Below are 27,136 nucleotides of genomic sequence, written 5' to 3' on the forward strand. Positions count from 1 at the left end.
TCTCCTGACACCCTGAACCTCCCTCTCTCCCGAAATTTCCTGGGCCACCCTGGGAGTGTGCTCGTGGGGTCGGGGAGGACCCCAGCCTGGCCCTGCCCACTGTGCGGGGCAACAAGGGGCCGAGTCCTTACTTCTCCTGGAGTTGGCCATGCCCAGGCCCCCTGCACCCCACTCGAGCTTCTCAGCTCAGGTCCACCACCGAGAATCCAGAGGCAGTCCTGAGGGAGAGGAGGTGCCAGCCTGAGCCAAAGGCTGAGACGCAGCTCAGGGCAGGAAGGCCCTCTCACCGGTGGGTGTGAGCCAGCCGGCTCCGGGCACTGGGTACACAGCGGGCTCCGGTTCGAGCAGGCGTGGGGCCTGGATGAAGCTGCACGTCCTTGGCTGCTAACCAGGGAGTGCGGCACCAGGACTGTCAGGGCCATCAGTGCCGTGGGTGGGCCCTGGTCCCGCCCCCTCCTCTCCTGGGGGTGCAGACGGGCGCTGGTTCTGGGGAGCCTGCACCATCAGGCCCACAACATCCCTCCAAGGGCGGCTGGCCGGTGCCGGGCCTCTCTGGGCTGGATTCTGCAGACTGCCTCCTCCGTCCCCTGCCCGGGAGCCGGGACATCGGGAGGGCACATCCCCAAAGGGCCAGTAAGCCCTTCTCCAGGCTGCAGGCTGAGCATAAGGCCCACCCCGGCTATAGCGGGCGACCCGTCAGGCCCTGGGAACCCGCTGGTTTACGCTCAGGTCCCGGGACCCAAAGCTGCGGCTGTGCCCGGGAGACGGGGCTGCCTCTCAGTCTGAGGCTGACGGGGAAGCTGTCTTTGAAAATGCTGTAATTAAACCCAAATCGCTGAGGGGCACTGGGAGTTCAGGGGCCGGGGCACTGGGAAGCTGGGTTTGTTGTGGCTGCCAGGGCTGTGGTGAGAAGGGTTAAACAGCCCTGCCCCCCCAGGGGGTGGCGCGGTCCTGCAGGAAGTTGCTCAATGACAGACCGGGTCCAAGGACATCGAGTTCAAAGACGGAAAACAGTAGGTGAGTGCCAGTCCCTTAGGGATGAATCTAGGCCATTGTTTAAAATGAAGTGTTTGGTCAGAGAGCCCACACTTGTGCAAACAGTGAGAGAAGGGCAGGGAGGCCGCGAAGCAGCGTGGGCAGAGCCGGACCCGGGCAGGGTGGGGCCGAGCCCACACGCCTTTTGAAGAGGTCCTGCGCACAGTCAGCAGGTCAGATGCTGGCTGGATTTGGGTCAAAGGCCTGGGAGGGCTGCTCTCAGGCACGCGCGTTCCTTTCCAGCTCAGTCATCGAGCAGCTGAGGCCCCTCCCAGGAAAGCGTCCCTGAACCATCAACCGCCTGTGAGTAAATGGCTTCCCCATCAGGTGACCTCCGGGGGCTGTGATGATGGAGGACGCGGGCAGCCCAGAGGAGAGGTGGTGGTGACTGTTCCTGAGAAAAGTGGATGTGGAGAAAGGGGAAGTGAAGTTGGTTTTCTGTTAGGATGGAGAACTGTCAGAATGTGGTCTCCGACTGGGTTAGAGGGAGGGAGACCTGGGCCCATGTGTCTTCTGGTTCCAACACCTGTGCGTCTGATGCCCCAGCACTAACACAGGGGAGCAGGCTGGGTCAGGGAAGATGACACACAGGTTTGGCCACGCAGGACTCGAGGCGACTGGGAGGGGACAGGAGGGGTGGGTAGGGACTGTGAACGTGGCGTGAAGCTGGGTGAGGAGATCTGGAGCTGCAGTCCCTGACCATCAGCATTTAGGTGAACATTCCGGAAGGAGAGGGCAGGAGGGCACGGGGTGACCGGGGACGGGGTGTGGAGAGGTCAGCGGGGGACGGGCGCAGCTGAGGGGCTGAGAAGGAACAGCCCAGGGACCGCAGAGCAGGTGGGACCGGCGAGGGCGCCCGTCCACACGGTGGCGGCCCTGCACTCACCGTGGGACAAGCTGCTCCTGCAGGACCCTCCCTGGGGCTCCTCTGGCTGGAACGAGCCGCTTGGTGTCGAAATGTCCTCTCCTATGCCCGTGAGAGCACAGGGTATGACTGTGGGAAGTCTGATGGAGAGGAGCTGGGACGCAAACTGACCGTTGATTTGATGCAGTTGGTGGGTCGTGGAGTCCGGGGAGGGGGTAACCAGGGTTCCCTGGCGCAGCTAGGGCTCTGGATCGTGGGGTTGGATAATACAGAGTTCAGATCCCGGGCCTGCTCCTCGCCAGCGGGAAACACTGGTCAGGAGGCTTCAAGTCCAGCTGGCTCGAGAGGGAAGGGCTGTGTGGGCTCAGATGAGGGCAGGGGTCGGCCGCCCCTCCACCGGCCTCTGTGTTGGCTTTGCTGTCAGGCAGCCTCGCTCCTCGTGGGGACAAGGCCATCATGAGCACACTCCCAGTGGGTCTGGCTGGGTCTTGCCTGCCGACCTCCAGTGGGGGACTGGAGGCACAGAGGCAGGGGGACCACAGGTCAATTAGCAGAGGGAGGGACTCCCAGAAAGGGTGAGGCTGGACAGACAAAAAGTCCCTGGTGATCACACACACCCGCACATCCTTCAGCGAGATACCCTGTTTCAGGTCCTGATCCGCTTTCCCATCTGCAGGGGCATCCGCGGTGCCACGTTACAGCTGGATGAAAGGCCCGGGGAGCTCGCGGCCCCAGGGCTGAACAGGCACCTGCGTCTGTGCAGTGGCCGCCCCGCTGCACCGCCAGGACGCTGGCTGCGTGAGCTCCCGCCCCCGATGGAGATGTGGAGGAGCAGAGACCGGCCTCTCAGCTGATTTGGGGTCTGGGTGGCTGGACCGAGAGGCCCGGGGTCCCAAACCTCCTTTGAAGAGCTACATCTTCAGTCACAGGGCCCAGAGGAAGGAGTCCCCGAGTGGGGAGGAGGTGGGGCAGGGGCCACAGGGTCCACGGCCAGCGTGCCTGCGCGGCCGGTCTTCCCAACCACCTCTGTCCAGGGGAAGCCGCGTCTGCAGAGCCCACGACTGCACCTGCAGCGTGGGGGCTGCTGGGTAATTATTCACCAAAAGGATGAACCTGATGGCCTAATGTATGAGACATTTTGAATGTTTTCTGTTTCATTTCTTCTTTGAAAGAGGACCGAGCAGCTGAGACAGGGAAGGAAAGAAAGGACCCGTTTCTGTGTGGAATCCACCCCTCCAGCCTCCCCCACATCCCGCAGGGATGTAGGCACTTCTGAATGTCTCATCACAATGTTGGTTGATTTGTAGTCAATTACCATTTGAGAAATATGTTCTGGGAGTTTTTATTTTTTAAAATTATCTAAACACTGACATTTATAAAAAGACAGAGAGCATTTTTCTGTCTCAGCCACAGTAATGAGGCGCTGCCCTCGGCCAAACGCTTTGTGTCAGCCTTAAATGACATCAGAGCTTTTGATATTATCCGCTCAATCATAGCCTGTCCCGTCCCAATTGGGAAGGTATTGTCCTGTAAAATCTCCCTCCTGAGCCAGGATTTCCTTTCTTCTTTTGAATTCAGGGTAAATTCTAGCTCAACAAACAGCTGTGAAATCTGGAATCTCCCATTTCTGTTTTAAAATGAGGGTCTCTCTTTGTGAGGCTGGATTCACAAAACTGGCCTCAACCGCTTTGGGCCTCTCACTAATATATTTGCAAATGAGAAGAGAATTGGCACACGGGGCTCCAATTTGTCCTGCCAGTCACCCAGCGTCTCCTCCCCACATTCCTAACCAGACGGATTTTAGATCCACTAGCAGCTTTCAGCCTCAGCTCAGTGAACCCCAGCCACGCGGGTGGGGTGGGGAAGGGATGCCTGCCTGCCTCACAGGCCTCTGGGGGAGACCTGAGGGGGCTGGGTCCACATTCTGTGCTCAGAACCGGAACCAGGGAGGAATGCGAAGGGCAGATAACGGGGGCCAAAGGGCTTCATTCTGTGCCAGGGTGCTCCTGCCTAGAGCCCAGCTCGACCCAGGGTGAAGCACAATCTACCAGAACAGAGGTGGTGAGACGGTGGCGAGCATCTCGTTCGAGGGTTTGTGGAAGCAGAGCTCAGCCGTGCTGCCCAGCACGTGGGCACGGGCAGGGTGGGGCGGCCCTGGGCCTGGCAGACCAGATGCCTGAAGGCCTGAGTTCTGTTTGGTAGTCTGGTTGCTGTGACCAAAGGTGACCAGGCAGCCTCTCTGCGTGTCTACATTTGTAAAATGGAGACTGGTGATAACTTGCTGCTTGTGAAAAATCAGAGAAGCTCATGGATTTGAGAACATTTAACAGAAATTGCTCTATGTGCAGTATACACAAGTCACAGGTAAATTACTAGAAAGACTCTTGTGTTACTGCTGAAAAAACGTTTAAGATCAGTAAAACCAATGAGTGTGACAAGGCGCACTCATGTGCAGCTTGAAAAAGGGCTAAGAGGGGAAACGTGCCCTCCCAGACACAGGGACACGGAGAACAGCTGTCTGGACCAGGGTGGTGCGGGGGGGAAACATTTGAACAGCCCGGAAAGGAGAGTCCAGACTCATTTCAAGTGAGTAATGGGAACTGTAGGTTATTTAATAAACGGTGTTGAGATAATCATTCATCTATTTGGGGGAAAAATTAGATTCCAATTCACAATCTTTGCAAAAATAATTTTCAGACAAAAAACGAATGCTGTGAAAGATTCTAAAACTGATGAGTGAAAACACATGAGAGAGTATTTCAGTTTTCAGGGACAGGCAAGGCCTTCCTAAGCAAGACCCCAAAAAAGGCAAAGAAATGAAGGACTGATAAATGGGGCCACGAAGGGTTGGTGGTGTTTAATTTTTTTCCAGTAGACTTTTATGGAAGCACCACATACACAGAGAAAAGCTCTCGGATCTGTGCCTTGCTCTGACCAGCGGGCACCGTGTAACTTGGAGAACACGCCTGGAGTTGTCACAGTCTTGGAGCGCTCCCTCTCAGAGGCCAGCTTGAGAAACCCGGTCAGAGGCGGGAGGAGTGGGGGGCTCTGCACCGCCGGCAGCCGGGCTCAGCCATGGGTCTGTGAGTGCACCGCCTGGAACCTTCCAGCTCTTCCAGGACTGCGGCCTCCGCCCAGTGGAGTGCACCTGCAGAGACTGAGACTAACGCTTTGTTACTTTAAGTCATGACGTTTTGGGGTGCTTTGTTACCGCGGTGAGAGCCCCGCCTGGGAGGCATTTCGGGACCCTCCATTCTATCCATTGGTGCAAAGCCCCACTTCTGCCAACACCCCGGCTTGGGGAGAGCCAGTGCTCCTCCGTCTACAGGAGAAGAGAGCAGACCAGGAGCGCACCTTCTGCCTTTAGGGCTGATGCGCGTGGGCCCTGGGACGACTTTCCTCTCTCCTGCGTGTTCACGGAAGAGCTCTGTCTCCACAGAAGGACAGATGAGCGAATGCTCCTTCACTGGTGAGACAGAGAGACCCAGCTGCTCCCTGTGAAGGCGAGGGCGTGCTGGCTTCAGGCACAGACGGATCCAGGGTAAGACCGCAGATTTAGCAAAAAAACAGAAACCAAACCAAACCAAACCAAAACAGGACACCCAGCTGCATTTGAATTTCAGATGAAGGATGAATAACTTTTTCGTATCAGGATGGCCTGTATTAGTTCTCCGGCTGAAATTCCACTCTGCTCTTTGCCCGGCAACCCTGACCTCTGCCCTCTCTCCTTGTCTGTTGTTTCATCAGTAAACACCTGCAGGTATAACCCCGCCCAGATAGAGGCCTTTGTCTTCCTAGGGTTAAAGGGAAGCCTCAGGCGGAAAACCCCACGGCCAGTCCCTGAACTCACGAGGCGGCTGGAGCGGTGGAGCCTGTGGCGCCAGTGCGTGGTTTCTGGGGGGACCTGGGTTCTGCCCTGAGTCGGTTCTCCACGGGAGAGAGGGGTTCTGTTGCCAGAAAATGGTGCTGGGGATGTGGTGATGGCCGGACCCCAATTCACTACAGGGTCACGGCTTGCCAAAAGCAGGGCGAAAGTCACCCCACTGAAATCATTACAGCAAGCGTTGCTTCTGTTTTTAAAGGATTTTCTCTCGTTTTAGTTCCTTTCCCTTGTGTTTTAGAAGAATCCATCCGAGTCGGCAATAATGCTCCTCTCTTCCATCTTGTAAATCTGCCCAGGCCTGGGGGCAGACACTGTCAGTCGATGTCAGTGATCACGGAAGATGATGTAGAAAAAGAATTTGAACTCCTGCTCCAAGAGCTATTATTACAGCTAAACTTGGCAGCAGACCCCCACCCTGGAGCTCCATGCAGCCAATAATAATCATGAGGATGCTGATGATAAAAGCATGTTCTAGGGTCAGAGCCAGACCAGGTGGAAGTCCTGAGCTGCCCGTAGCTGGCGGTGCACTCCCAGGGCGTGGCGGCGTTTAGTTCAAAAGGACACATGGTTTACTGACTTTTGCCCTGTGGGGAAACACAGGGTTGACACCCTCGGGTCTTGTCCCCCAGGGTCTGCAGCACCGTAGGGGTGCAGGTGGGCGACCATGACAGGAGCCGAGGTGGAGACGGTCAAGAGTGGGTCTGGGGGCTTGCAAAGAGGCTGGTGTGAGACGAGGAGTGGGGAAGGGGAGAAGCAGGGCTCGGTTCTCTGTCTTTCCCACTTCTCTTCAGGAGATGCAGGGCAGACGCGGAGGGAGGAAGCCCAGAACCTTCCAGCTGAGTGTGCTCCCAGGTGGACGGCGAGTTGCAGCTGGGTGTTGTGGGGAGGGGGCGGCGAGGCTAGATAAACGCACTGCTGTCTGCGGGGGGAGCTGGCTTGGGGGGGATACCGCGCACAAACACCCCTGTTGCTCTTGCTGGGGTGTTTTCTGAGAAATGAGGGACGTGCGCCACCGGAAGCAGGCTGGTGTCCGTTTCAGATCAAGGGTGAAAGAGTGAAATAGAGACGATTTGAACTCCCCCCCCCTCCAGCAGTGCGTCGGGGCGGAGGGGCCGGCGGCCAGAGTCCTGGGCTCCGTCTGCCCAGCAGGTGGACCAGCGCCTGAAGCTGGCTCATCTGTCGCACACGCGAGTAACGCCGCTGTCCCGAGGTGAAGAGGAGACGGCGCGACTCGCTTTCCCTGCTCCCCACACACTGGTTACGAACAGGAAGACAGAGAGGAGAGGCCGCCGGGCTGTCAGAGGGAAGAGCGAGTCTGACTCCACGTGGGTCTGTTTCTCTCACGTTAACCTTTGTCTTCTGTTGCTTTGCTACGAGTTAATCACTGAAGGGAGGTGCCTGTACACTTAAATGAGACATAATGGCCCATCTCTGGGAACCCTGCCTCCCAGGTAGTGAGTGTTCAGCTAAAACTCCTTTGTTTAGCTCACAGGAAGCCTCCTGACCAGGCCACCTGTGAAGGACTGCAGGAAGGGAGAAATGAACAGTTCCCCTCCGGAGGTTGACCAGGAAATATTTGACATTAGCCCCTCCCTTTTTGCATAGAAGAAGCATGAATTCTAACTCAGGCAAGATGCTTCCTTGGGACACCAGCCCACCATCTTCTCAGTCTGCGGGCTTTCCTTGCGAAGTCACTCTTCCTTGCCCCAGCAACTCATCCCTCTACGTCCTGGCCTGCCGTGCGGTAAGAAATTCCAGCTTGGACTCAGCGACAGTGTGAGCCCATCCAGCCAGGCCACGCACGTGGCTCACTTCCACGCACAGAGCGTGTGGTCTTGTGGCAAGGCAGGGATAATCTATCATGCAGTTAGTTAATAATACACAGACGTATAACTCAGGGCTAAATTATTTAGTGCAAAGTATAAACCCTGTAGGAGTTCAGGGAAATGAATAGCTGATGTTTCAATAAAAATGTTCAGCTGGATCATTTAGGTTTGGGTTCAGTTGCACGTCACAGAAAACATGCATAAGAGAGATTTTTAACCAGATAATGGTTTATTTTTCTTTCCCATAAAATAAATCTGGAGGTAGGCTGTCTAGAGCTGGTTTGTTACACTTCCCTTCTCCCAGTATCAGGGATCCAGGCCTTTCCTTTCTGCTCCAAATTTCCTCACAGTTGCAAAATGTCTGCTGTGGCTGTGGCTATCACGTCTGCATTCCATCTAGCTGAATCAGCCATGTTTAGACAGCTTTCCTGGAAGCCCCACCCAACAGCTTCTTACACGGCCATCCCTGCAGCAGGAGCTGGGAAGGCTAGTTTCACAGAAGACACGTTTCTGCTTCTAACTTGTAGGGATTTTGTGACCCAAAGGAAGAGATTGGCTCTGGGACTCAGAGTGGTGGCTGCTGGGAGCGGGCTCCTGACCGAGTGAGACACTCGGGCTCCTTGTTCCTTCCGCAGGGTCTCCTTTCTCTCCACCCGCCCCCTCCCCTGTCCTTCCAGGCTCAGCTGGGCTGCCCAGGAGAGAAGCGGCCGCCCAGGCTGTGGTAAACACGTCCATGCCGCGGCCTGTTCCCGGGGCGGCCCGGCTGTCGGCCCAGCTAGGGTCTCATTCCCCCCGGGGCCCCAGCGCCTGCACGAGCCAGGGGCCCGCCGGCCCCGGGGGAGCGTGTCCTGTGCCGCCGGCGGCATCGCCCGCCCCGAGCGCCTCAGTGAGGGCAGAGGAGAGAGGCGGCTCAGGGGGCTCCCAGGCCGGGCCGCTATGGGTGCCTCGTAATTACTTGACCAAAGGCCTTTTTCGGTTCTGCTTTGTTTGGTTCTAAACACGGCAATTCAGCCAGGCCACCCCCTCACTGACCCCTGACCTCACTGCGGCAATGACCCCCTTTTGCTCAACGGAAGGACATTTCTGACGCTGAGGTGCCTTCTCAGATTATTTTAATTGGATGGTGATGACAAGATTCTGCGTTTAAAACGAGGTGGAGCAGGGAGCGCTCTCCCCTCACAGGTCAGCCCCGCGACGAGCGCACGGACGTGTGGGGAGGGGAGGCCCCGGGCGAGCACGAGGACAGCCAGGCCGCGGCCACGGCACCGAGAGGCCCGCTCTCCTTGTCTTTCAAAAGTAACATCGTGTTTATGAGAATGCTGTCCCCACGAAAGGCAGAACTTCATTCCAAATCTCGTCACCCAGAAATCATTACTGTCCATCTTTGGTCAACCCGCATGACCACCCTGCCCCTGCCCTCCCCGGGCTCCACGGCTCAGGGCTGGGGGCGGGCAGAGCGCTGCCCCCAGAGGCCCTTTTTATTTATTTTCCCCAGACTGCCCTTTGGTCGTTTCTTTTCCACTTCAGGTTTGTTGGTGGAAATTGTCAGAATTTTGTCCACTTACCTTTTCCCCAAGGTGTTGTTCTACGGGGCAGACGTTCGTTGGTTCCTGTGCTTCTCCACCGGACGTCACTCCTAGAAGACAATGGTGTGAAATTATCGCCTCTCCTCCTTTGGATGTGACTCCTGTGCTACTAAACCGGCGTTTACAGGTCGACTATTGACTAGGGTTTGCAGAATGATGGCTCTGTGGGCTGGCTGTATTTGGAGGAGGCCCCTTTAGTGTATTTTAAATAATTTAAAATTTAAAGGTAATTTCTGTAAAGGTCAGTTTCTGGCTTCCTCTTATGAAACTTACTGCTGGGGTCTGGCCCCAGGCCCGCCCCCAAGTGGTGCCACCTCTCAGACACTCAGCCTCCTTGGCTGCCCACCCTCCCTCAACCTTGACCTCTCACCCCTGGCCCCTGACCTCTCACCAGTCCTCAGACCTTCTTTTCTCTCCTCCCCTCTGGATGTTGATGGACCCACCCCCGCCCCGTCTGGGTTCCGGGCAGTCTTCTCTTCCCCCCGTGTCCCCCAAACAGCTCACAGGTGGCTCTAAGGGGCTCCCGGCCCACCTGCAGCCTGGCCCAGCATCCCCGCCACGTGCCCAGCTGAGCGCCTGGAGCCTGCGGGGTCCCTCCTTCTCACGCCCGCACCCAGTCTCCAGGAAAGTGGCTCCACCTTCAAAATTCAGATCTGGACCTCAGCCTCCACCCACCCCTCCCACCACCATCGTTCCCCCTGCAGTGCTCTAAGGGACTTCTGTATCACTGTTTAAGTGTCCTGCCTGCCGAGAATTGACTCTCCGCAGAGCAGCCGGCATACTTGCAACGGCTCCTCTATCCTTTCAGAATGAAAGCCAAGGGCCTGACACCGGTCCGGCCCCCTCCCGGCCCCCTCCCGGCCTCCCCCTCTCCCCATGCCTTCCTCTGCTGCCCTTCTCCCTCCTCCCTGCACGCGGACCTCGTGCCCCCGTGGGCTCCCACCTGGGGCCCTCAGCTCCCGCACCTGGAGGACCCTCCCCCGTATCCCTGTGCTAACCTCCCCACTCTTGAGTCCTTGCTTAGCTGCCCCTTCGTGGTGAGGCCTCCCCGGCCTTACGGGGTGTGTCCCCACATCCTGTCCCGTGGGTCCATCTCACTGTCTTCATCTGTCTCTCTTGCTAGACTGTCAGCGCCTTGAGGGGAGGGTCTATTCTGTTTTGTTCACAGCTGTGCCCAGCACATAGAGGGCGATACACACATAAGCACGAACTCAGCCAGTGAGCTACAAAGGAATAAGCCATGGAAAGCGAAGAAGGACTTGGATTCCAACCCCTCGTCCGCCAGTGCCGTGGCGGCTCTGTGATTCGGGGCTTCGCCCCTAAAAGGGGGGAGTCCTGCCTCTCAGGACCGTGGTGGCGCACCTGCCATCACACTGGGGCTCTGCTTGTTCACGGAAACGAACACACCTTCCAGCCGGATTGACCGCGTACAGTAAGGAGTTATTTGGGCTGGGAAAGTCACTGAAGGAGGAAGGTTTACAAGGAGGGGGTTAGAGAAGAAATAAAGGGAAAGTGTGTTCTGGAACCCCCTGCCCAGGGAAGGACATCTCCCACCCACAATTAATCAGCACAGCCCCACAACAGCCAGCGGCAAACGGGTGCCGAGTAGTCACGCCCATTTCAGAGGGTGGTGTGGAGCCGAGGCCTCCGCCCACCCCTGCCTGGCTGCCCGCGATGCCACAGCACCTAACCCTCCCCTGCTGTCACTCGTCACCACTTCACTTCTTTCTGAGCTTCTATTAATAGACGGCTTTGTGGGGACCTGGCGGAACACACCGCTTGCAATCAGCTTGAATTTAGAAAGTTCAGTTTTGAAAATCATCGATTAGATTCAGCAGTCCACGTTTCACTGAGAAATTTCAATTATCTAGACTCAATGCCTATTATTCAATTTGCGCATAGAAACCCGACATTTCTGCTTAATTTTGCTTGTGTCCTGCTGGGCTTTATCTCGTGTCTAAGGAAGTCATCGTAGTGACGATTAGGGAAGTTCCCAGAAGTACCCAAATCCCCCGAATCCTCACGTTACACTTAAACTCACCACCAACCTTCCAGAATTCCACTTTTCCTCCTTGGTTTTATGCAAATTCCAGATGTGAGGATTTACATAAGTGAGTGTTTCTTTAATAGCTTTTCCTTGAAATGCAGAGAAAGGGGCTCTTATGTCTTCCTGAAGTGGCTCTGGTGCCACTAAAACCCAGCTGGCACCTGCCTGACATGTGGGCCACACGGCGACCGTGACCGGGGCCCGTGGGGACCCGAGTGCGAGGGGCCTGGGGTAGCCGTGTCGCCCCCCTCCACCCAGAGGGGGCGGGGGGGGGTGTCTCGTGCGTCCTGTGAGCACAGCTCACACTCCTTTCCTGCGGTGCCAGCTCGGTACTCACGAAGCGCTCGCGGGGGAAAGCGGCTCCGTGCGCGTTCGCGTTACTAGTGCGGCTGGACGGAGCGCACGGAAGCTGGACTGAGCCTGGAGTGAGGTCACCGTGCGCTCCCTCTTTTTTTCTGATGAGTTTCATAGCGAGGAGACGGGCAAGGACTTGGAGAGCCTTAAGTCATCGCATGGCGACACCGGGCCACCAGGCAAAGCTGGTTTGCTGCGGGCCCAGAGAATTCTTCTGAATCCTGTGTCCTCAGTGTTCTGGTCCCGTCCTCGTGACGAGAACTCCTCCTCCCTTGGCCAGGCCTCCCCCGAGAGGGGACGGGAGGCAGGAGCGATTTGGAAGGGGAAGTGGACAGAAAGCACTGACTCAGCCCCGGGACCAGCCCCACCGGGAGGCTGTCAGCCCCTCAGGGCGCCGCCCCCGCCCCCCCAAGATGCTGGGACACACCCCCGGCGGTCCGTCCTGATGGCCTCCCAGCCAAGCTGTAGGGCCACCTGAGGTGTCCAGAGTGCCTTTCCCCTTCATCCAAAGAACACACTCTTTTTGAAAATAAAGCTCCTTGTACATAAAAAACTGTCACTAACCATTCCTGAGCCGGCATATTGGGGTGCTTCAGGCACTTGTCCCTAGAGAGTGCCTCACTAGCTTATTTAGAACAAATACGTTAAACAGTGGTTCACACTCGGCTGGTTTTCCAGGTACCGTGGACGTCACTGCTTGCCGTCGTCCCAGGAATGTGCTGCCCTCAGTCCTACCGCATGTGTAATGCATTTACCTGAAAAAGAAAGCAGTTTTCAGGGGCTCCAGGCCATGCTGGCTGCTGGGAATCCGGAGAGGGAGGCACATGGGCCTGTGTTTGGGTCCCCTCCCTCCCGAAACCTGCCAGAGCTGCTGCCTGCCCCGGCTCACAGCTCTGCTTCTGGGGTCCCCCCCATCCCACCATGGCGGCAGGGCAGCCGGCCTCACTCCTTGTAGTGTCTCTGAAGGAGCCTCGGGCGCACGGAGCAGGTGGGCCTTTCGTGTGTGTTTGAGAGACTCTTCCTATGAGTAAACTTACGTCAGAAAGCCCACTGTTGGTGGGTCCCTGGCTTTTTAATGACAATATTGTCACCGCGCCTCCACCACCTGGCTGGCACCCGCCGTCCCGCCTCTCAGTGAAGTTGCTGGACTTTTATAGACATCTTGTGTTCTCAATTAGCTCCTCAGCTTTTGAAACCAGGCCTGCTCCTCGCTGTGTCCCTTCTGTGCTGGGGGCTCAGTGTCAGCTTCACACGCCCAGCACGCCTACCCGGGTCGCACACCAGCTGGGCTCAGGCCCCCACCAGGGACAAGCTGTGGGGGGGTCCCCATTCTCTCTAGCAGCCACCAGAGAGAATCTCACTGAGACTCTAGCCCTTTGTGTTTCACTGTGAGTTTGTGTGCATTTTCAGCATGTAATCCCTAACAAGGGTCATGAGTTCTGCTTCTAAAACCTCATATTTCAAAAACCACATGCAGCTAAAACCATCTATGTTCTTTCGCATCGATGACAAGTAAAAGCAGAATAAATTAAACTCATCAAACATTATTTATCAATATTTTCCAAGATAAATTCTTCCCGAGTGTGGGACACAGGCTTGGCACTACAGGAAACAGCTTCAGGGGCACGTGCAGTAAGGCCTGTATTTGACCAGTTATTTGTTGTGATTTGTGTCGGGAAAAGAAAATACTGCAGGCCTAAGGCTGCACTAGGCTTTTAAGTTAAAAAGAATCAATTTAAGAAAAACTCCAAGGCAATGATGCTGTGTGTGGTAAGAAAAAATGGCTGAAATTTTGCGAAAAAATAGTAAAGTTTGAGAATTGCAAAGTGTGAATAAAACATGTCCCCAAACTGAAGAGTTTACTTCTCACAGCTTGTTTCCTTAAAGGTGCGTGTGTGTGCGTGTGCGTGTGCGTGCGCGTGCGCGTGTGCGTGTGTGTGCGAGTGCCTGTGTGCATGTACGTGTGCGTGTGCACGGGTGTGTGTCCTGTACGTGTGTGCGCGTGTGAGTGTGCACGTGTGCAGGAGGAGGGCCATGCACGGCTCTGTTCTCCTCCCTGCCCCCACGCTCAGCCCTCTGCCTTGGCTTCCCGGCTTTTGTGCATTTAATCTGGGGTTTCTGTTCCTGATGGTTTTGTTGTCACTTTTATTGTGTAGATTTTTTTTTGTTTTTGGAACTTGGTAGGTGCAGAAGGTTGTTAGTTAGTTAGTCTGTTTCAATAAACTGGCTTCCGTGGCCTCGCCAGTGTTTCCGCGGGTGAATCTTGCCTTCTCGAGCCAGTTCCTGCTTCTCATCTCAGTCGGCTGAAGCGTATTTTCAAGCGGATTTTTCCAGGAAGGTGTCTTTGTCAGTTCTTGCGGACTTGACATGATTCCTGTTGCTTTTAACTAGATTATATTTTTTGATCAAAGGACAGGACATGGTTTAAATGCGCAGACCTGTCTTTACACAGGAATCCAAGCCCGACTGGCTTCAGGGTGTGGGGGCCACGTCTTCCTCCTCCTTGAAGTCTTGTACAGGCCTCGTCACAGGCCGCTGTGGAGCGTGGTGTGCTGGAAACTGAAGATAATCTTAATTTGCTATTTCTTTGTATGTAATTTTTTTTTCTCCTTCTGGGCATTTACAGTGTTTCGACTATTACTTCCCTAATGGGGGTGGTATTTATAAGGTTAGGCAAGATGTCCTTGTTTTGCGATCCATAAACCCTTATTTCCAGACCCAAAGCTCAATAACCATGGAGACAAAACCATACACTTAGTACTTGAACACGCCAAGTAATAGCACTTCAGTGTGCTGATAGTTCCTGAGAAAGACATCTTAATTTGGGGGGGAGTAATTATGTTTACTTGTGTATATGGGGGGACTGGGGTTTGCACCCAGGACCTTGTGCATGGCAAGCACGCGCTCCACCACTGAGCTACCCTCTCCAAGACACCTTAAATGAAGAACACTGGGACTGAAACAGCTGTCCATGGGTTTTCTGTCCATGGGGGGCGCAGAGCTCAGAGTCAGGGCCCCACGGTCTGGGGCTCATCCCACCAGGAAGGCTGGGAACGGTTGGCAGGTGATCCCCGGGACCCCCTCAGGCTGGACCACACGTGCTTTCACGGCTCCAGGAAAGTGGGGCAGTGGGTTTTAGCCATGAATGGAAATCGGTGTCGCTTTCAGCCACGAGAAGCAGAAACTCTGACTCAAACTGGATTTAAAAGAAAAAAGGAAATGCATGACCTCACACATCAGGAAACCGGGGCAGGCGTGGCTGCAGAGGCTGGGAATCAGCACGCCATCGGTCATCCACCTCTTCATCCCGAGGCCGGTGTTCCCTGTCGTCCGAGGCTGAGAGCAGCCGGGCGGGGAGGCAGCCTTCACGCCGGCCCCAGCCTGGGGGTGGGCCTCCTCCTCTTCAGTCTGACCAGCGTCCTGCCCGCACGACCCAGACTCCTCCCAGAGGGGCACCTGCCGGGGGCCCACAGCTCACTGGTGGTTCTGGACCCCAGACACTGGGGGGAAGCCCAGAGCCTCCTGGGGTTTCTGATGCCACCAGGCTCAGACCCATGCCTCAGGAGGGTGAGATGATGTGGGGAGGAGACAGAAGTGAGAACAAAATTGGGGTTCTGTCAGCAGGGAGAAAATGCGCTCACGGAGGGAGCAGCGGGGAAGTGCGGGAGGAGCAGCCTCGCCTGTGTTCTGACTGATGGAGGAGAGAAAGAAGAACCCGAGACTGAAGAATCTGCTCCATGAAAAGGCAGGTGCCGGGGTCCCTGGAATTTGGGGCCCTCTTGCGAAGCTGAAGCAGAGACCCCGCCTAGCACCTGGTCTGGGGGCCTCTCCAGTCTCCCCCACCCCTAGCCTGGGGGCTGCTGGGAAAAGCGTGGGTTCTGCAGGACTAGGTCCAAGGGGCCCCAGCTGGCCCCCTGCCCTATGCCTGGACCGCGCTGTGAGAGGGCAGGGCCCAGACTTGGGGCGGGAGCAGAGGACCCCCTGTGCAGGATCCTGCCTCGAGGGCAGGGACGCGTGTCCTGATGACTCGGGTGCTCAGTCCTTCCCGCTCTGCTCCTGTCCCTGACGCAGGGTGGAGATCACCCCGGTTAAGGAGGGTCTCTGCAAGAGGAGACGGGACAGCCCCCGGGCTGCCATCCCCTGCTGGACCAGGCCATGTGGCCTTTCCCCTGGACGGTCCGTGGGCCAGGGCCTGGCTCCTCCCTCTGGCCAGCGGCCGTCTCTGGAGGAGGCTCCGATGTCCTTCCTCCCCCACCCCGCTTCCCGCTCTCCTGGGCCTGCTCTGTGGTCTGCACGCTCTCCTTTCGCCACACACAGCTCTGGCCCCCTCACCACCTTTCCAAGTCTTTCATGTCCCTGCACATCCACCACACAAACTCCAGAACATCTATGATGGGGCAGGTGGCGACTGCCCCACACACATGTCCCTGTCCGACAGGCTAAACCAGTGCTTAGCCAGTCCTCCTCCAGACTGCTCACCACCTGGGACCCCTCCTGGATGCACTGGAGCCCCGGTCAAGCCCCCAGTCTCCAGAAATGGATGCCTGGGTTCCAATCTCAGCCCTCCCTCCATGTGGACGAGCTGGCCACACGACCTTAAGAAGCTTTGTCATTGCTTAAGTCTCAATTTCATCAGCTGGAAAAGGGGAAGTGGTCATTACCTTGTGCAGTACAGTAGCATCAAATAAAGAGTGACTCCAGAGTGCTCAGACACTGTGAATGCTTCACACACGTTTAACCACGGCCCCACCTTCAGTCTCCTGCGGTGGGGGCGGAGTTATGGGGGGGGGCATGTCAGGAGTCCCGTAGCAGCAGCTGTGAGCATCATGGCCCCTGACCTGCTGGGAATTAGTGCCGCCCTTCAAAGCCTCATTAAAAAAAGAGAAGAAAGAAAGGAAGGAAGGAAGGGAGAGAGAGGAAGGAAAGAGAGAGAGAAAGAAGGGAGGGAGGGAGGGAAGGAAGAGGGAGCTCCCAGCAGCAGGAGTGGGACCACTCACACCTGGGGCCGCAGCCCGGAAGAGCCCGTGGGCAGCTGGATGGTGTTTCTGAGAGGACTGGGGTTGGCAGTTTTGGGATGACTGCCTGACGGCCTTGCCTCAGGTGTCGATTTGACAAGTGAATATCCTCCTGTTGTTCATCCAGCACCCACACCTCTCCAGAGGACAGGCTGCTCGTGGTGCCAGGGTGGTAAAGGTATAAAGATGCTATTTAAATTATCTCATTAGTTTTATTTATCACTTTGTTTATAAAAACGATGATAAATGGAATGAGCTTTGAATTTCCGAGTGCTTTATACACCCTGCGGTGTATATTCAAAACGAATTCTTTCCCAACACAAAAAGAATCCTTTGCCAAGTGGGTTTTTCACAGCCCACATCCCTTTTCCCCGAAAAAACGGCCAGGAAAAAAAAAAAAAAAACCCAAGACAGAAGGACTTGGCAATGCTCAGTTGTGTAACATAATAATCCTGAAAATTCTGGGTAGACAAACAGATCAGATTAAGCCCGAGGTGTCAGGGTAAATCCTTTCTTATCACAAAGGCCAAGAGCAATTTAAAAACTCATGTAAAGACAGCTTTACAGTTAAAAAAGAACCATCTCTTTATTGCTTCTCCCTTATCTGTACAATAATACAACCTGGGGGAGAAGCCGCGGAGAAGCAGGAAAAGACTGGAAAATAAAAATGTCCATTTCCGCTGCGCGGTGCGCCTTCTACTCAAAGAACCACATTCACAGCCAGCAAATATCCTTCCTGTTCCGTTTGTTTTTTGCTTTGTGCCCAAAGCGCAGAAGGCTAGAGCACAGCCTAACTCCCACGGCCCTGGGTGCTGTTATGCACACGACCCTCGCACCTTCTCCTGCTCAGTGAGGTGTCCTGGGCGCCTTCCCACACCAGCAGCTGCACGTCTGCTCTCGTCCTTTGCCCAGCGGCGTTGCAGGGCTCGACCAGCACTTGCCCACCAAGCCCTTGCCAACTGGCATGCAGGTTTTCCCCAGCTTTTGCTATTATAAGAAAATGCTGCAGTGAACATCTGTGTGCATAAATCTTTGTGAATTTAGGTGAGTCTTTTTTGGATGCATCCCTAGGAGTCACTGCGTCCTCTCCAAGCCCGTGGGAGAACGGGAGGGGCGGGCGGACTTCCGTGGGGCTTCCTTGGCAGCAAAGAGCTTAGCCCCTCTGGGCAACAGCCCGTAGGGCTGTGCCCCCAGGCCCACGAGGCTGCAGGAGGCTCAGTGCCAAAAGGAGGAGGGGGGAATCACCTCTGTCCGAGTCAGCACATGGAACACAAATTCCTGGTGCACGGTGACCCTGCAAATTCGCAGACCCGGATCGTTGATCTTGTCCCGTGATTACAGCCGTTTCTCAAAGCCTGGTCCTCAGACGTCTGAATTAGAAATTCCAGGCAGGGCACCGACTGCCCAGGCCCAGGTTGCAAGACGGCTCTGCTGCCTCGGATCCAGGTGGCTCCGTGTGACGATCTGAGAACGTGGGGCTCGGCCGTCTCTCCTGACAGGGAGTTCACTTTGTGTATTTCCTGCGCCCCTCACATACTGGGACTTACCCGTGAGCAGTTCCTGTCGGCATTTCTTTTTCATTTATTTCTTTTTATTTATTATTATTTTTTATTTTGGAGGGACGTAATTAGGTTTACTGACTTATTTTTTTTAACAGAGGTACTGGGGACTGAACCCAGGACCCCAGGACCACGTGCACGCTAAACACGCGCTCTACCACCAAGCTCGACCCTCCTGGCCTTGTGTCGGTGTTTCTGTTGACCGTGACCTCCCTCACCTTTCTTCAGATTTAGTTTTTTGCACTCTACTGAAATGATCACGCTTATCTTGTCCCCCTTTCTCCTCCGGAGGCTAGAAGTCACACATTGTCCGTCTAGCCCCTTGGTGCTGCCCCTAAACATCAGAGCAAGCCCGCCCCACACAACAAGACCTGAGGTAAACGGTCTGTCCCCGCGACCTCCGGAACACGGGGACACCCGAGCTTGCACCCCTGACCCATCTTCCCGGTGCTGGTCTCGTTTCATCTTGTTATTAACCGCCTTGCAGTCACTGCGGTTCATGTTACTACTGTGAGGAATGTCTCTGTCCATGTTTATTCATGTGTACCATCATTTTTATACATCTCATTGCTCCCTATTCCCATCAAACCCCATCCTTCCTCTGGTTCTAACTTTCTTCTCACTGAATGAAGTTCCGCAGTCATTCCGTGGAGGGGGGAGCGCTTCAGATCTTTGTCTGGAAGTGTCCTCTCTCTCGCCGTTGCACAGTGGTTTATCTGAGTGTGGTTCTTGGCGTGATCTGGTGTCAGTCCAACTGCAGTGACATTGCGTTTTGGTGGCAGTGTGTCTTTTCTTTCTGGTTGCTTTAAAAATGTTCTCTTTGTCTTTGGTGTTACTCATCTTTGCCTTGATATGCCGTGAAATAACGAAAAACACTGTATAGGCAGGCTTCGGAGATACAGCAGGTTCCATGATTCTCATCTCTGGTTAAGGGAAGGTCTCAGAATCAGAGCCCGAGTGAAGGGGGGAGGAAACTTTCAGAGAAACTCAACCAAATGTGGGGATGACTTAATGGGGATAAAACCTGGCCCAGCAGCCTGGTGCCCACGAACCGACCAGGCGCGCGGCCAGAAAGCTGTGCGGCTCAGGGCAGTGGGGGCCGCCAAGCACTTCTGTTACAAACCCACCTGTCTGTACTGTGTCCCCAGAGATCTCTGGGCAAAGGCTGCAGGAGCGTCAGCGTGAGTGTGCGGGTGGGGCAGAGCCCCGTCTCCCGGCCACCTGCCAGGACACCGCTGCTCACCTGGGCCCACTGCATCTTAATTACAGCAGCCAAGTCCCAGAGTCCCCATTTGTCAGGTCCGTCACAGCAGCTGCGGCGTGCTCGGAGCATCCAAGACCAATCTGTGAAGTTCCCAGGCTAAGCCACCGCCGTACGCAGTGCCAGGGAGGGGGAGGGGTGGCGCCGAGCATCATTCACGGGTTATCCCGGCCTCCAGACGGGCAGCATGGTGGCCTGGCCAGGGCGAGACCCTCCCTTCTCTGTAGAAGAGGAATCTCTCGTGGCTGCCAAACTCCCGGCGTGGGACCCTTCCTTCCAACCAGGGGGCTGCGGAAGCCAGGGAAGGAGACCGCCATTCTTCAACAGCAGACTCTGGTCTGCAGGCACCACAGGGAGGCCCAGCCCCAGCACCACATGCTCTGCGTGAGCTCACAGCCCAGGCATGCTGTGCACCCTCAGACGTGAACACACGTGTCCTCACCTGGACACCAGGAGAGCGGGCACACACCGCGCTCCAGAGGGGAAAGCGAGGGAGGGGTGGGTCTCACCCGCGGGAGAATGGGGGAGGGGCGGGGACCCTGACAGAGCAGAGCTCGTCGCTCTGTCTTCTGGGAACCCCTGAGTCCCGCGCGGAGGGCGCCCTGGGAGTCTTACCCCTGCCCTTCTCCCCGGAGCGTGCACGCGAGATCAGCGTGGGGCAGCCGGCCGCCAGCAGCACCGGCGGGGGCGGTGTTCCAAGTGGGGGCCTGGGAGGCGCTGCCCCAGGACCGCCCGCACACGCGGGACGCCGCCTCATTCTGGACGCTCCTTCCAGGTCGCCGACTCGATTTTCTGAAAACCATCTGGATTCTTCGAGAGCGGATCCTGCCTCCATCTGTTCTTTGTCCTGGTTCCTCTCTTCACAGGAACCGCACTCTGGCCTGGGGGTTCGGGGAGCTGGGCTCTCAGGCTCCCAGCAAATCACACGGCGGTGGTGGCAGGGTCGCAGGCGTCACACTGGCCCCGAGAGGCGAGACCTCCCTGCTGTGGGCTCCACGCGAGCGCTTAGCCCCCAGCGCACCCCGACCCGTCACCTCTGTGGAGTCCTGGCATCTCTCCCGCTCTCTGCTCGCTTGTGAAACCACAGCTCCCCTCGCTGAGAAAGGAGGCAGTTTCAGTGGAGGCCCAGGGTCCTGGAGCCACGCGGCACAGGGCTGGACGTCTGCTATTTCTCTTCCTCGAGGGGCAGGAGGAAGGCTCAGACTGGGGCTCTCGGGCGCTCCCTGCTGTCGTCCTGGGGAGAAAGGGCAGCTGCTCCTCCAGGTCCCACGTGCACGCTCACACACGCGCGCACACATGCACACACGTGTACACATGCATATACACACCCACCCACATACCCACACAAATACACGTGCCTGAATACACACACACACGCACACACACACACACACACACACACACACACACACCTTCACATTCATACTTACACCTTGAATGCGCACACTCACACATACATACACTCACACGCATGTAAATACACGTGTGTATGTACACACACATCAATACACACACACACGCATAATCACGTTAGGGCTTTCCCAGATCAGCACGTGAAGTCCGTCTTGCTCCTGAACCTAAAGAGAGGGGAGCCACGTGCGGGACCTTCCTCCTCTGAGACAGGGGCACATCGCTGCGGGGACAGGGTGATGGGCAGACACCTGTGGTCCTTCCTGGCCCCGCGAGGGCAGAGGCTGGCAGGGCCTGCCACCTCCTGCGTCCTGGCTTCCAGCCCGGCCTCCAGCTGATCCAGACCGCCGGGATCCACGCCTCACCCTGTGGCCGGGGGCGGGCGTCCGGGACTGGTCGCTCACACATTTTTAAACGCGGCACTGGCCGCTGCCTGTAAGACCTGGCATCGGCCAGCAAGAAGGCCAGACTTCCCAGGGGACAAGACGTTGGTAACTTGCGGCCATTGATTGTGGCCCCCACCTTCCTGGCCTGCAGGACGGCTCCCACTCTGACGTTACCGCTCTCCAGAGGCGGGGAGGAGGCCTTGTTCCCAGGGGCGCCCGGGCACCCACGAAGCCCACCGCCACTCCTCTCCCATCGTGTTCCCCATGAGTAGGAAGAGAGGAAGGAGCCGTGTCAGGGAAGGGAGACCTTTGGGACTACGTGATGGTGACTGAAAAAGCTGGGAAACTGACGCGTCAAGTTTCCAGGCACAGCCTGGGATTAGGGAAGGCAGAAGCGGGAAGCATGATTTTAAGCCTCTGAGGAGGAGATAAGATACCAAGCACTGAAAAGTCAAAGTGCACAGACAACCTCTGGGGACGCGATGGAGCGCTGTCCCGGGCAGGATGGTGGGGGCCGGGGGCAGCCGCAGGCATCTGACAGGTGAGCCCACAGGGTTGCCCTTCCCACCCTCCCGGGGACAGCACCGGTGCCCGAGCTGCCAGAACAGACCTGGGGAGCCAGCCCGGACGCATCCAGACCAGTAGGACAAAATCGTGGTGGTTTCCGTGTGTTCCCCCGAGGTCAGACCAAGAACTCTCTGCAGTCAGGGATGCTCACCAGCCCGCCTTCCCTTCTATTTGGCGAGTGCTCTGGGGGAGCAGACGCCCCGCTCAGTGCAAACCAAGGCTGTGTGGGTCCACTGCTCGCCCCCTCCAGGGCAGGGGACAGTGGTCGTTCCTCCTTTGTAAGAGTTTCAAGTGACTGTTTCTCAGGTGTCTCTACTTTTCCTGGGGGTGGGGTTAATCTGCATCAGAAACTCTGAGCTTGACAGACGCTCTTGAGAACCCAAAACAAGACGTTCAGTTCCCAGACACGAGCGTGCCTCTTGCTGATGGCTCTGCGCAGAGCAGCATGGCTGGTCCAAGCAGGGAGCAGCTCCCTGGGTCTGGGTCTGCAGCTGGCGTCTGCGTCAACACGCACGTCTTGAGTGTAGGACTGTTCTCTATCTGCCGTGAAAATCCATCTTTTCTCAGAAAGGTACGTGCAAACAGGACAGGACACTAGGCCGGCCGGCTCATTGGAGCCCTGGTCTCTCAGCCTCGGCCCCCGGCGTCCCTGTCTCTGGTTTCCTTGCACGTTCAGCACGAGGGTCACCACCCTCTTCTCCCTTCAGTAGGTGCCACCGCGAACTCTGTTGTCAACCGTGAACTCCTCAAACTGCATCAAAGACTGGGGACCAAATCATATTTCCCACCAAGTCAGCAAGGGCGGACACTGTCTCACATGGAATGATGAGTGCGTACTCGTGTGTGTTTTGTTTTGGGCCAAACTGCTTGGTGGTGTCACTTGGCATCGTCAGGGGGATGCACATAGTAAGTGCAGGGACAGGAGCCCTGGCCACGAGGACGACAGGCTTCTGTGGGGGGTGCGGGTGGGGGTGGGGATGCAGCACTGGGTACTGAAGAAACATTCAGGGGACGTTGTCTGAGATGGGAAAACCCACACGCCCACCGTGGTGAACCCTGACCTCCTGGCCAAACAAGGAGCAAGGCTCTCTTGTCCTCAAGCCTGAGAAACGGCTGGAAGAACGCATTCCAGCTGTGAGTTCCGTGCGGATGGAAACGGGCCCCTGCTGGTTTGATTGAGGTGGGGGAGATAGGGCAGGGTTTGGTCCTTGTTGGTGGAACGCGTGCCCAGCCAGTGAGTCACCCCCCCAAATCCATCTTGACCTGGGGCAGCTCCCCCGACAAATGAATGCTCCTGGGGACACTGAACTTGTCATCAGTCGGAGGACTTTTTGGATGATCACCAAGTATTTTGCTAATTAAACCTATGTTACTACATATCTAAAAAATGGAAATATTGAGAACTTTCTTTGTCCCAAGCAACTTTTGAGGGGGTTGGCGGATTTTGACTAAATTTGTTTTGAATTGAGAAGGCTCCTCATGCATCTGACATCTGCGTTATCACCCGATCATCTTGGAACCCACGAGGCTGGAACCAACGTGGAGGGTTTTATATCTAATCCAGGCACTGACTGCAGAGCCCCCAGGGAAGGCCGATTTATTTCCCCTCCACTGAGATATTCACCAGCTTCTGCAGCTGCTCTGAGTCCCTGAGAGTCCCCGCCGGGCTGAATGGGCTGGCCCCGAGCAGCCTCGCCTGAAGCCCTGGGGAGAGCCCACCTGGACCATGGAGGCCTCGGGGAAGGGGCGGGGCTGCTGCTGGGCGGCGGCTAAAGCAGAGCCTGGCCTGGTGACTGGCCCGGCGGCTTGCTTGGTCTCTTGCCGACTGGATTCCACACTGACACTGCCTCTGTCTTCTGGCCGATGCTTTCCCTTGGAAACCAGGCATTGCACCTGAGCCCCATCTTTTGTATTGCGGGAAATCTAGTCGCTCCCCAAGTGTTTCTGAGGATTTCTGTGTTTTGGGGGTGGGGGAGTCAGTGGGGGCTGGAGTTCTTCCAGATCTTCTAGATCCGAATCGCAGTGTCTACGGGTCTCAGCTCTCGCCCCTCCTGGGCCAGCCAGCAGGTCACCACGGTCCTCTGTCACGTGTGAGTGGTACTCTGTGGCTGCTCCCCCAAGAGCACTCTAATGCAGAGCTGGACCCTCAGAGCCACCCGAGGGGGTGTGAGGACGCGGGCATAGGCAGGGACAACCTCAAACTGCTGACCGAGTGTCGCTTCACTTGCCCCCTCTCCCTTCCCGGGGGTCTCTGCCGGTCTCCCTGCAGTATGGCTGCTGTCTCCAGACTGTGCCCACCTCCCAGTCGGTCCGCATTCTGGGCTCCCCCGAAGTCGCTGGGGCCCATCCTACCGTTCGTCTCCCAAGAGCAGGTTAGCCTGAGTCCCAGCACTCAACCCGGACTGGCCTGTGCCTACTCACATGACCCAGAACTGCTTCCCAGCACAGGTGCCACCTCCCCCGAGCTGCACCCCCAGGTGCCCAAGACCAGCGGAACGTCCCACCCTGTCACATTTCCTTTCAGAACCTCCCTCGTCGGGCTCCCTCCCAGCCCCCTACCCCGGAACCAGCCCTGGAATTGTGATTCCCTGTTCCTGCCGCTTCTGTGAAGTGAGCTCAGTCACTGTGATGTCAAGCTGGTGGTCAGTGTCCAGGCTGGTGGTCAGTGTCCAGCCCCAAGCTCTCTCCCTGCCATGGGTGCTGCCCATTGCCCTCCAACTTGGCCCCACCTGGGACCAAGCCTGGCAGAGATGAAGTGTACCCCTCAGCAGTCACGTCCTAACCTGGTTAACCACACTAGGACATCACCGCTGGGCCCGGGAGAGCCACGTCATTATGGAATCACCAGTGGTCCCCAGGAGCTGGGGGCCGGGGCCACACGTGAGCTCGGGGGCTCTTGGGAAGCAGCATTGACAGGCTTCTACCTTGGGGTGAGAAACACGGACCCCCTCAGCTCCCAGCCACGTCCCAGATTATCATCAGCCATTCAGATCGGGTCCCAGCCAGGAGTTCTGAAACCTGGAGACTGCCCTTCCTGCTCCCTCCTGAGGACCACTGTCTCTGGAACAGGCACCGTCTCCAGACAGACGCCCAGTCTCGCTGACCTCCCCGGGCTCCCCCGGGATCCTGCCAGCACCTCTGGAAACTGGCTCTGGGGTCTAAACGTGCTGTCACCCAGGGTGGGATAGGGCAGGGGGGCTGGACTGCTCGCGGGCCCCTGATGGGGGTTGAGCCTCCCCATCGGAGGATGTGTCCACTGGAGAGAGGAGAGGAGGCCCCCCCCCAGGCCAGCAACCTTGGCAGACCCAGCCCTCCTCCCACAGAGCGTGCCAGACACGCCAGCAGCAGCCCTAATGTGCTCCCTGCTCTCCCCAAACAGACAGGAGGTGTTTAGGTCACCAGGAATGATTTCTGGGTTATGTGCTTGGCATCCCTGGTGCCAACAGAGTCCAGGGGCCGCTTACAACAAAGCTTTAATGCCTGGTTACAGGCTGAGCAAACAGCGTGCGGAAAAATGCAGTGCATGAGCTGGTAGAGCGGTCTCTGCAGACTCTGGGTGCCTCAGCTCCTAACACGGGCGCCCTAACCCCGGCTTAGTGGAAAAATAAAGGGTTGCTTCACCAGATCCTGCAGGAGGGGACTGTTCAGGTCTGGGGTATGTGTATAGCGCCACGGGGCGATAATTCATTGCTGAACACCCTCCGCTAGCCTACGGACCCCAGACCACAAAAGCCCTCAGTCCTTTTGAATAATCTCTTCTCTGGCTCTTAAACGGGAGATAATTGAAGACTGTTGTAGACGGTTAGTTTATAGAACAACAGCCCTGCAGGACACTCAGCTGCCTCTCCTTTCCCAATCGCTGGTTTTAATACGGACCCTTCTAAGGCCCAGGCTTCCTGCCCAGGAGAGTTATGGCACTGTTGGCCTCGCACACCTCCCTGCTTCACTTCAAAACGTTTTCTGTCATTTTATTCAACGTGACCTGCAGCCTGTGAATTCACAGCAGCATCAGAACACGAGTTTTCCTTAATCTCCCCAAAATAGTGATATGAAAAGCACTGGCCACGGAGGAGCAGGAACCAGGGACCCCAGGGGTGCCTCCTTCCAGAGGAGACTCAGGTCTCCTGGCCCACCTGAGTCTCCAGCATCCTATTAAGTTTTCCAGCCCAGGAACCAGGGAGGGGCCGGAGCCCTGTACCTTCTGCTCTGACATTCACTCTAAAGTATCTGTCTCCCCATGGCTGTGGGTTCCAAGCCACTTTGGGTCCTGTGGGATCTGCTGTCCTCTGCGGGCCTGACCCGGGGGAAGCTGAAGCTTCTTGGGACTCCTGGGGCCAGGCCCCTGCAGCCACCCTCTGCCTGGAGCTCAGCACTCTGCTGCCTGAGCTGAGAGCGGCCCAGAGGATTTGTGCAAGCAACAAACGCCCCAGGGCGCTTCGGTTCGTATGTTAGGAAGCTTCTGTAATTGGTGTGAGAGGAAGTGGTGCGGCTGCCTCAGGCGCCCCCCGGGCTGAATGGCTGTTTTAAAAATAATCCCCCAGCCCCGCCCGCAGGGACAATGCAGCGGGCAGCTGGCTGGGGCGGGGGGGGGGGGGGGGGGGACCGACACCCTGGGCCGGGGGCCTGCGGGCGGGGCAGCGCGGGCCACCCCGGAAAGCGCAGACACTGGGCTGGCCCCGGCGGGGACCTGATCCCCGGACGCGCCAGCACGTGCGCCTCCGCGTTCTCCGCGCTTCGGGAAGACGAGCCCTGCCGTGGAACGAGCGGGCGTGCGCACGCGTGCAGAGGCCCGCCGGGCTGTGTGTGGCGGTCCCCGGTCCCCGTTACTACTGCGCCGAGGGCTCCCCCGGGGAGGAGGAGGCAGAGCGCCCCCCACAGTCCGCGGCTGTGGGCGGAGCCGCCCAGGTGTGTGAGCCCGGCTGCCCCTTCGTCAGGGTCTCCCAGGCCGGCTCCTTCCGCCGCCCCTCTTGAGGACGGTACCCGCCGGCGGAGCTCGGGGGCCGTGCATGTGGAACGCTCCACCTCCGGCCGGTGGGCCTGGGCTTGCCGTGGGGCCTTGCCGCGCCTGTTTCGTGCAGCGCTGAGCAGCGTGAAGACTCAGGAGACCCCCCTAGTCTATGGAGCCGCTCCTCCTATCCACGCGACCGGCGGCATCCAACGCTAGGTGGCAACGCCCACCCCCATCAGAGGAGGGTGCCGTGGGTGCGGGGCTTCATTTTCCATCTCACTGGGTCGGGCGGACTCCACCGTGGCCAGGTCTGGTTTTCTCTCCTTCACTCCTGGTCACAACATCCTGGGTACAGGATGTCTGTTTATCCGGGAGGATCGGGGCTGAACTTAAA

At 57.0% G+C, this 27,136-nt stretch overlaps 1 long non-coding RNA gene across 10 annotated transcripts; it reads left to right on the forward strand.

The window, feature by feature from the left end:
- Positions 1 to 718: 718 nt before the first annotated feature.
- LOC123619989 (uncharacterized) lies at positions 719 to 16,520 on the forward strand. 10 transcript variants are annotated; one of them, XR_012508459.1, is made up of 4 exons: positions 719 to 1,017; positions 1,279 to 1,338; positions 2,577 to 15,341; positions 15,668 to 16,520. It is a non-coding gene; the product is annotated as an uncharacterized LOC123619989 (long non-coding RNA). The 10 variants fall into 10 exon arrangements; XR_012508458.1 differs by lacking the exon at positions 719 to 1,017 and having other exon boundaries at positions 1,024 to 1,338; positions 2,577 to 14,983; positions 15,221 to 15,341; XR_012508453.1 differs by lacking the exon at positions 719 to 1,017 and having other exon boundaries at positions 1,024 to 1,338; positions 2,577 to 10,627; positions 11,706 to 15,341.
- The last annotated feature ends 10,616 nt before the right edge of the window (positions 16,521 to 27,136 follow it).

Source organism: Camelus bactrianus, chromosome 8, assembly GCF_048773025.1.
Source record: "Camelus bactrianus isolate YW-2024 breed Bactrian camel chromosome 8, ASM4877302v1, whole genome shotgun sequence".
In the NCBI taxonomy this organism is placed as follows: domain Eukaryota; kingdom Metazoa; phylum Chordata; class Mammalia; order Artiodactyla; family Camelidae; genus Camelus; species Camelus bactrianus.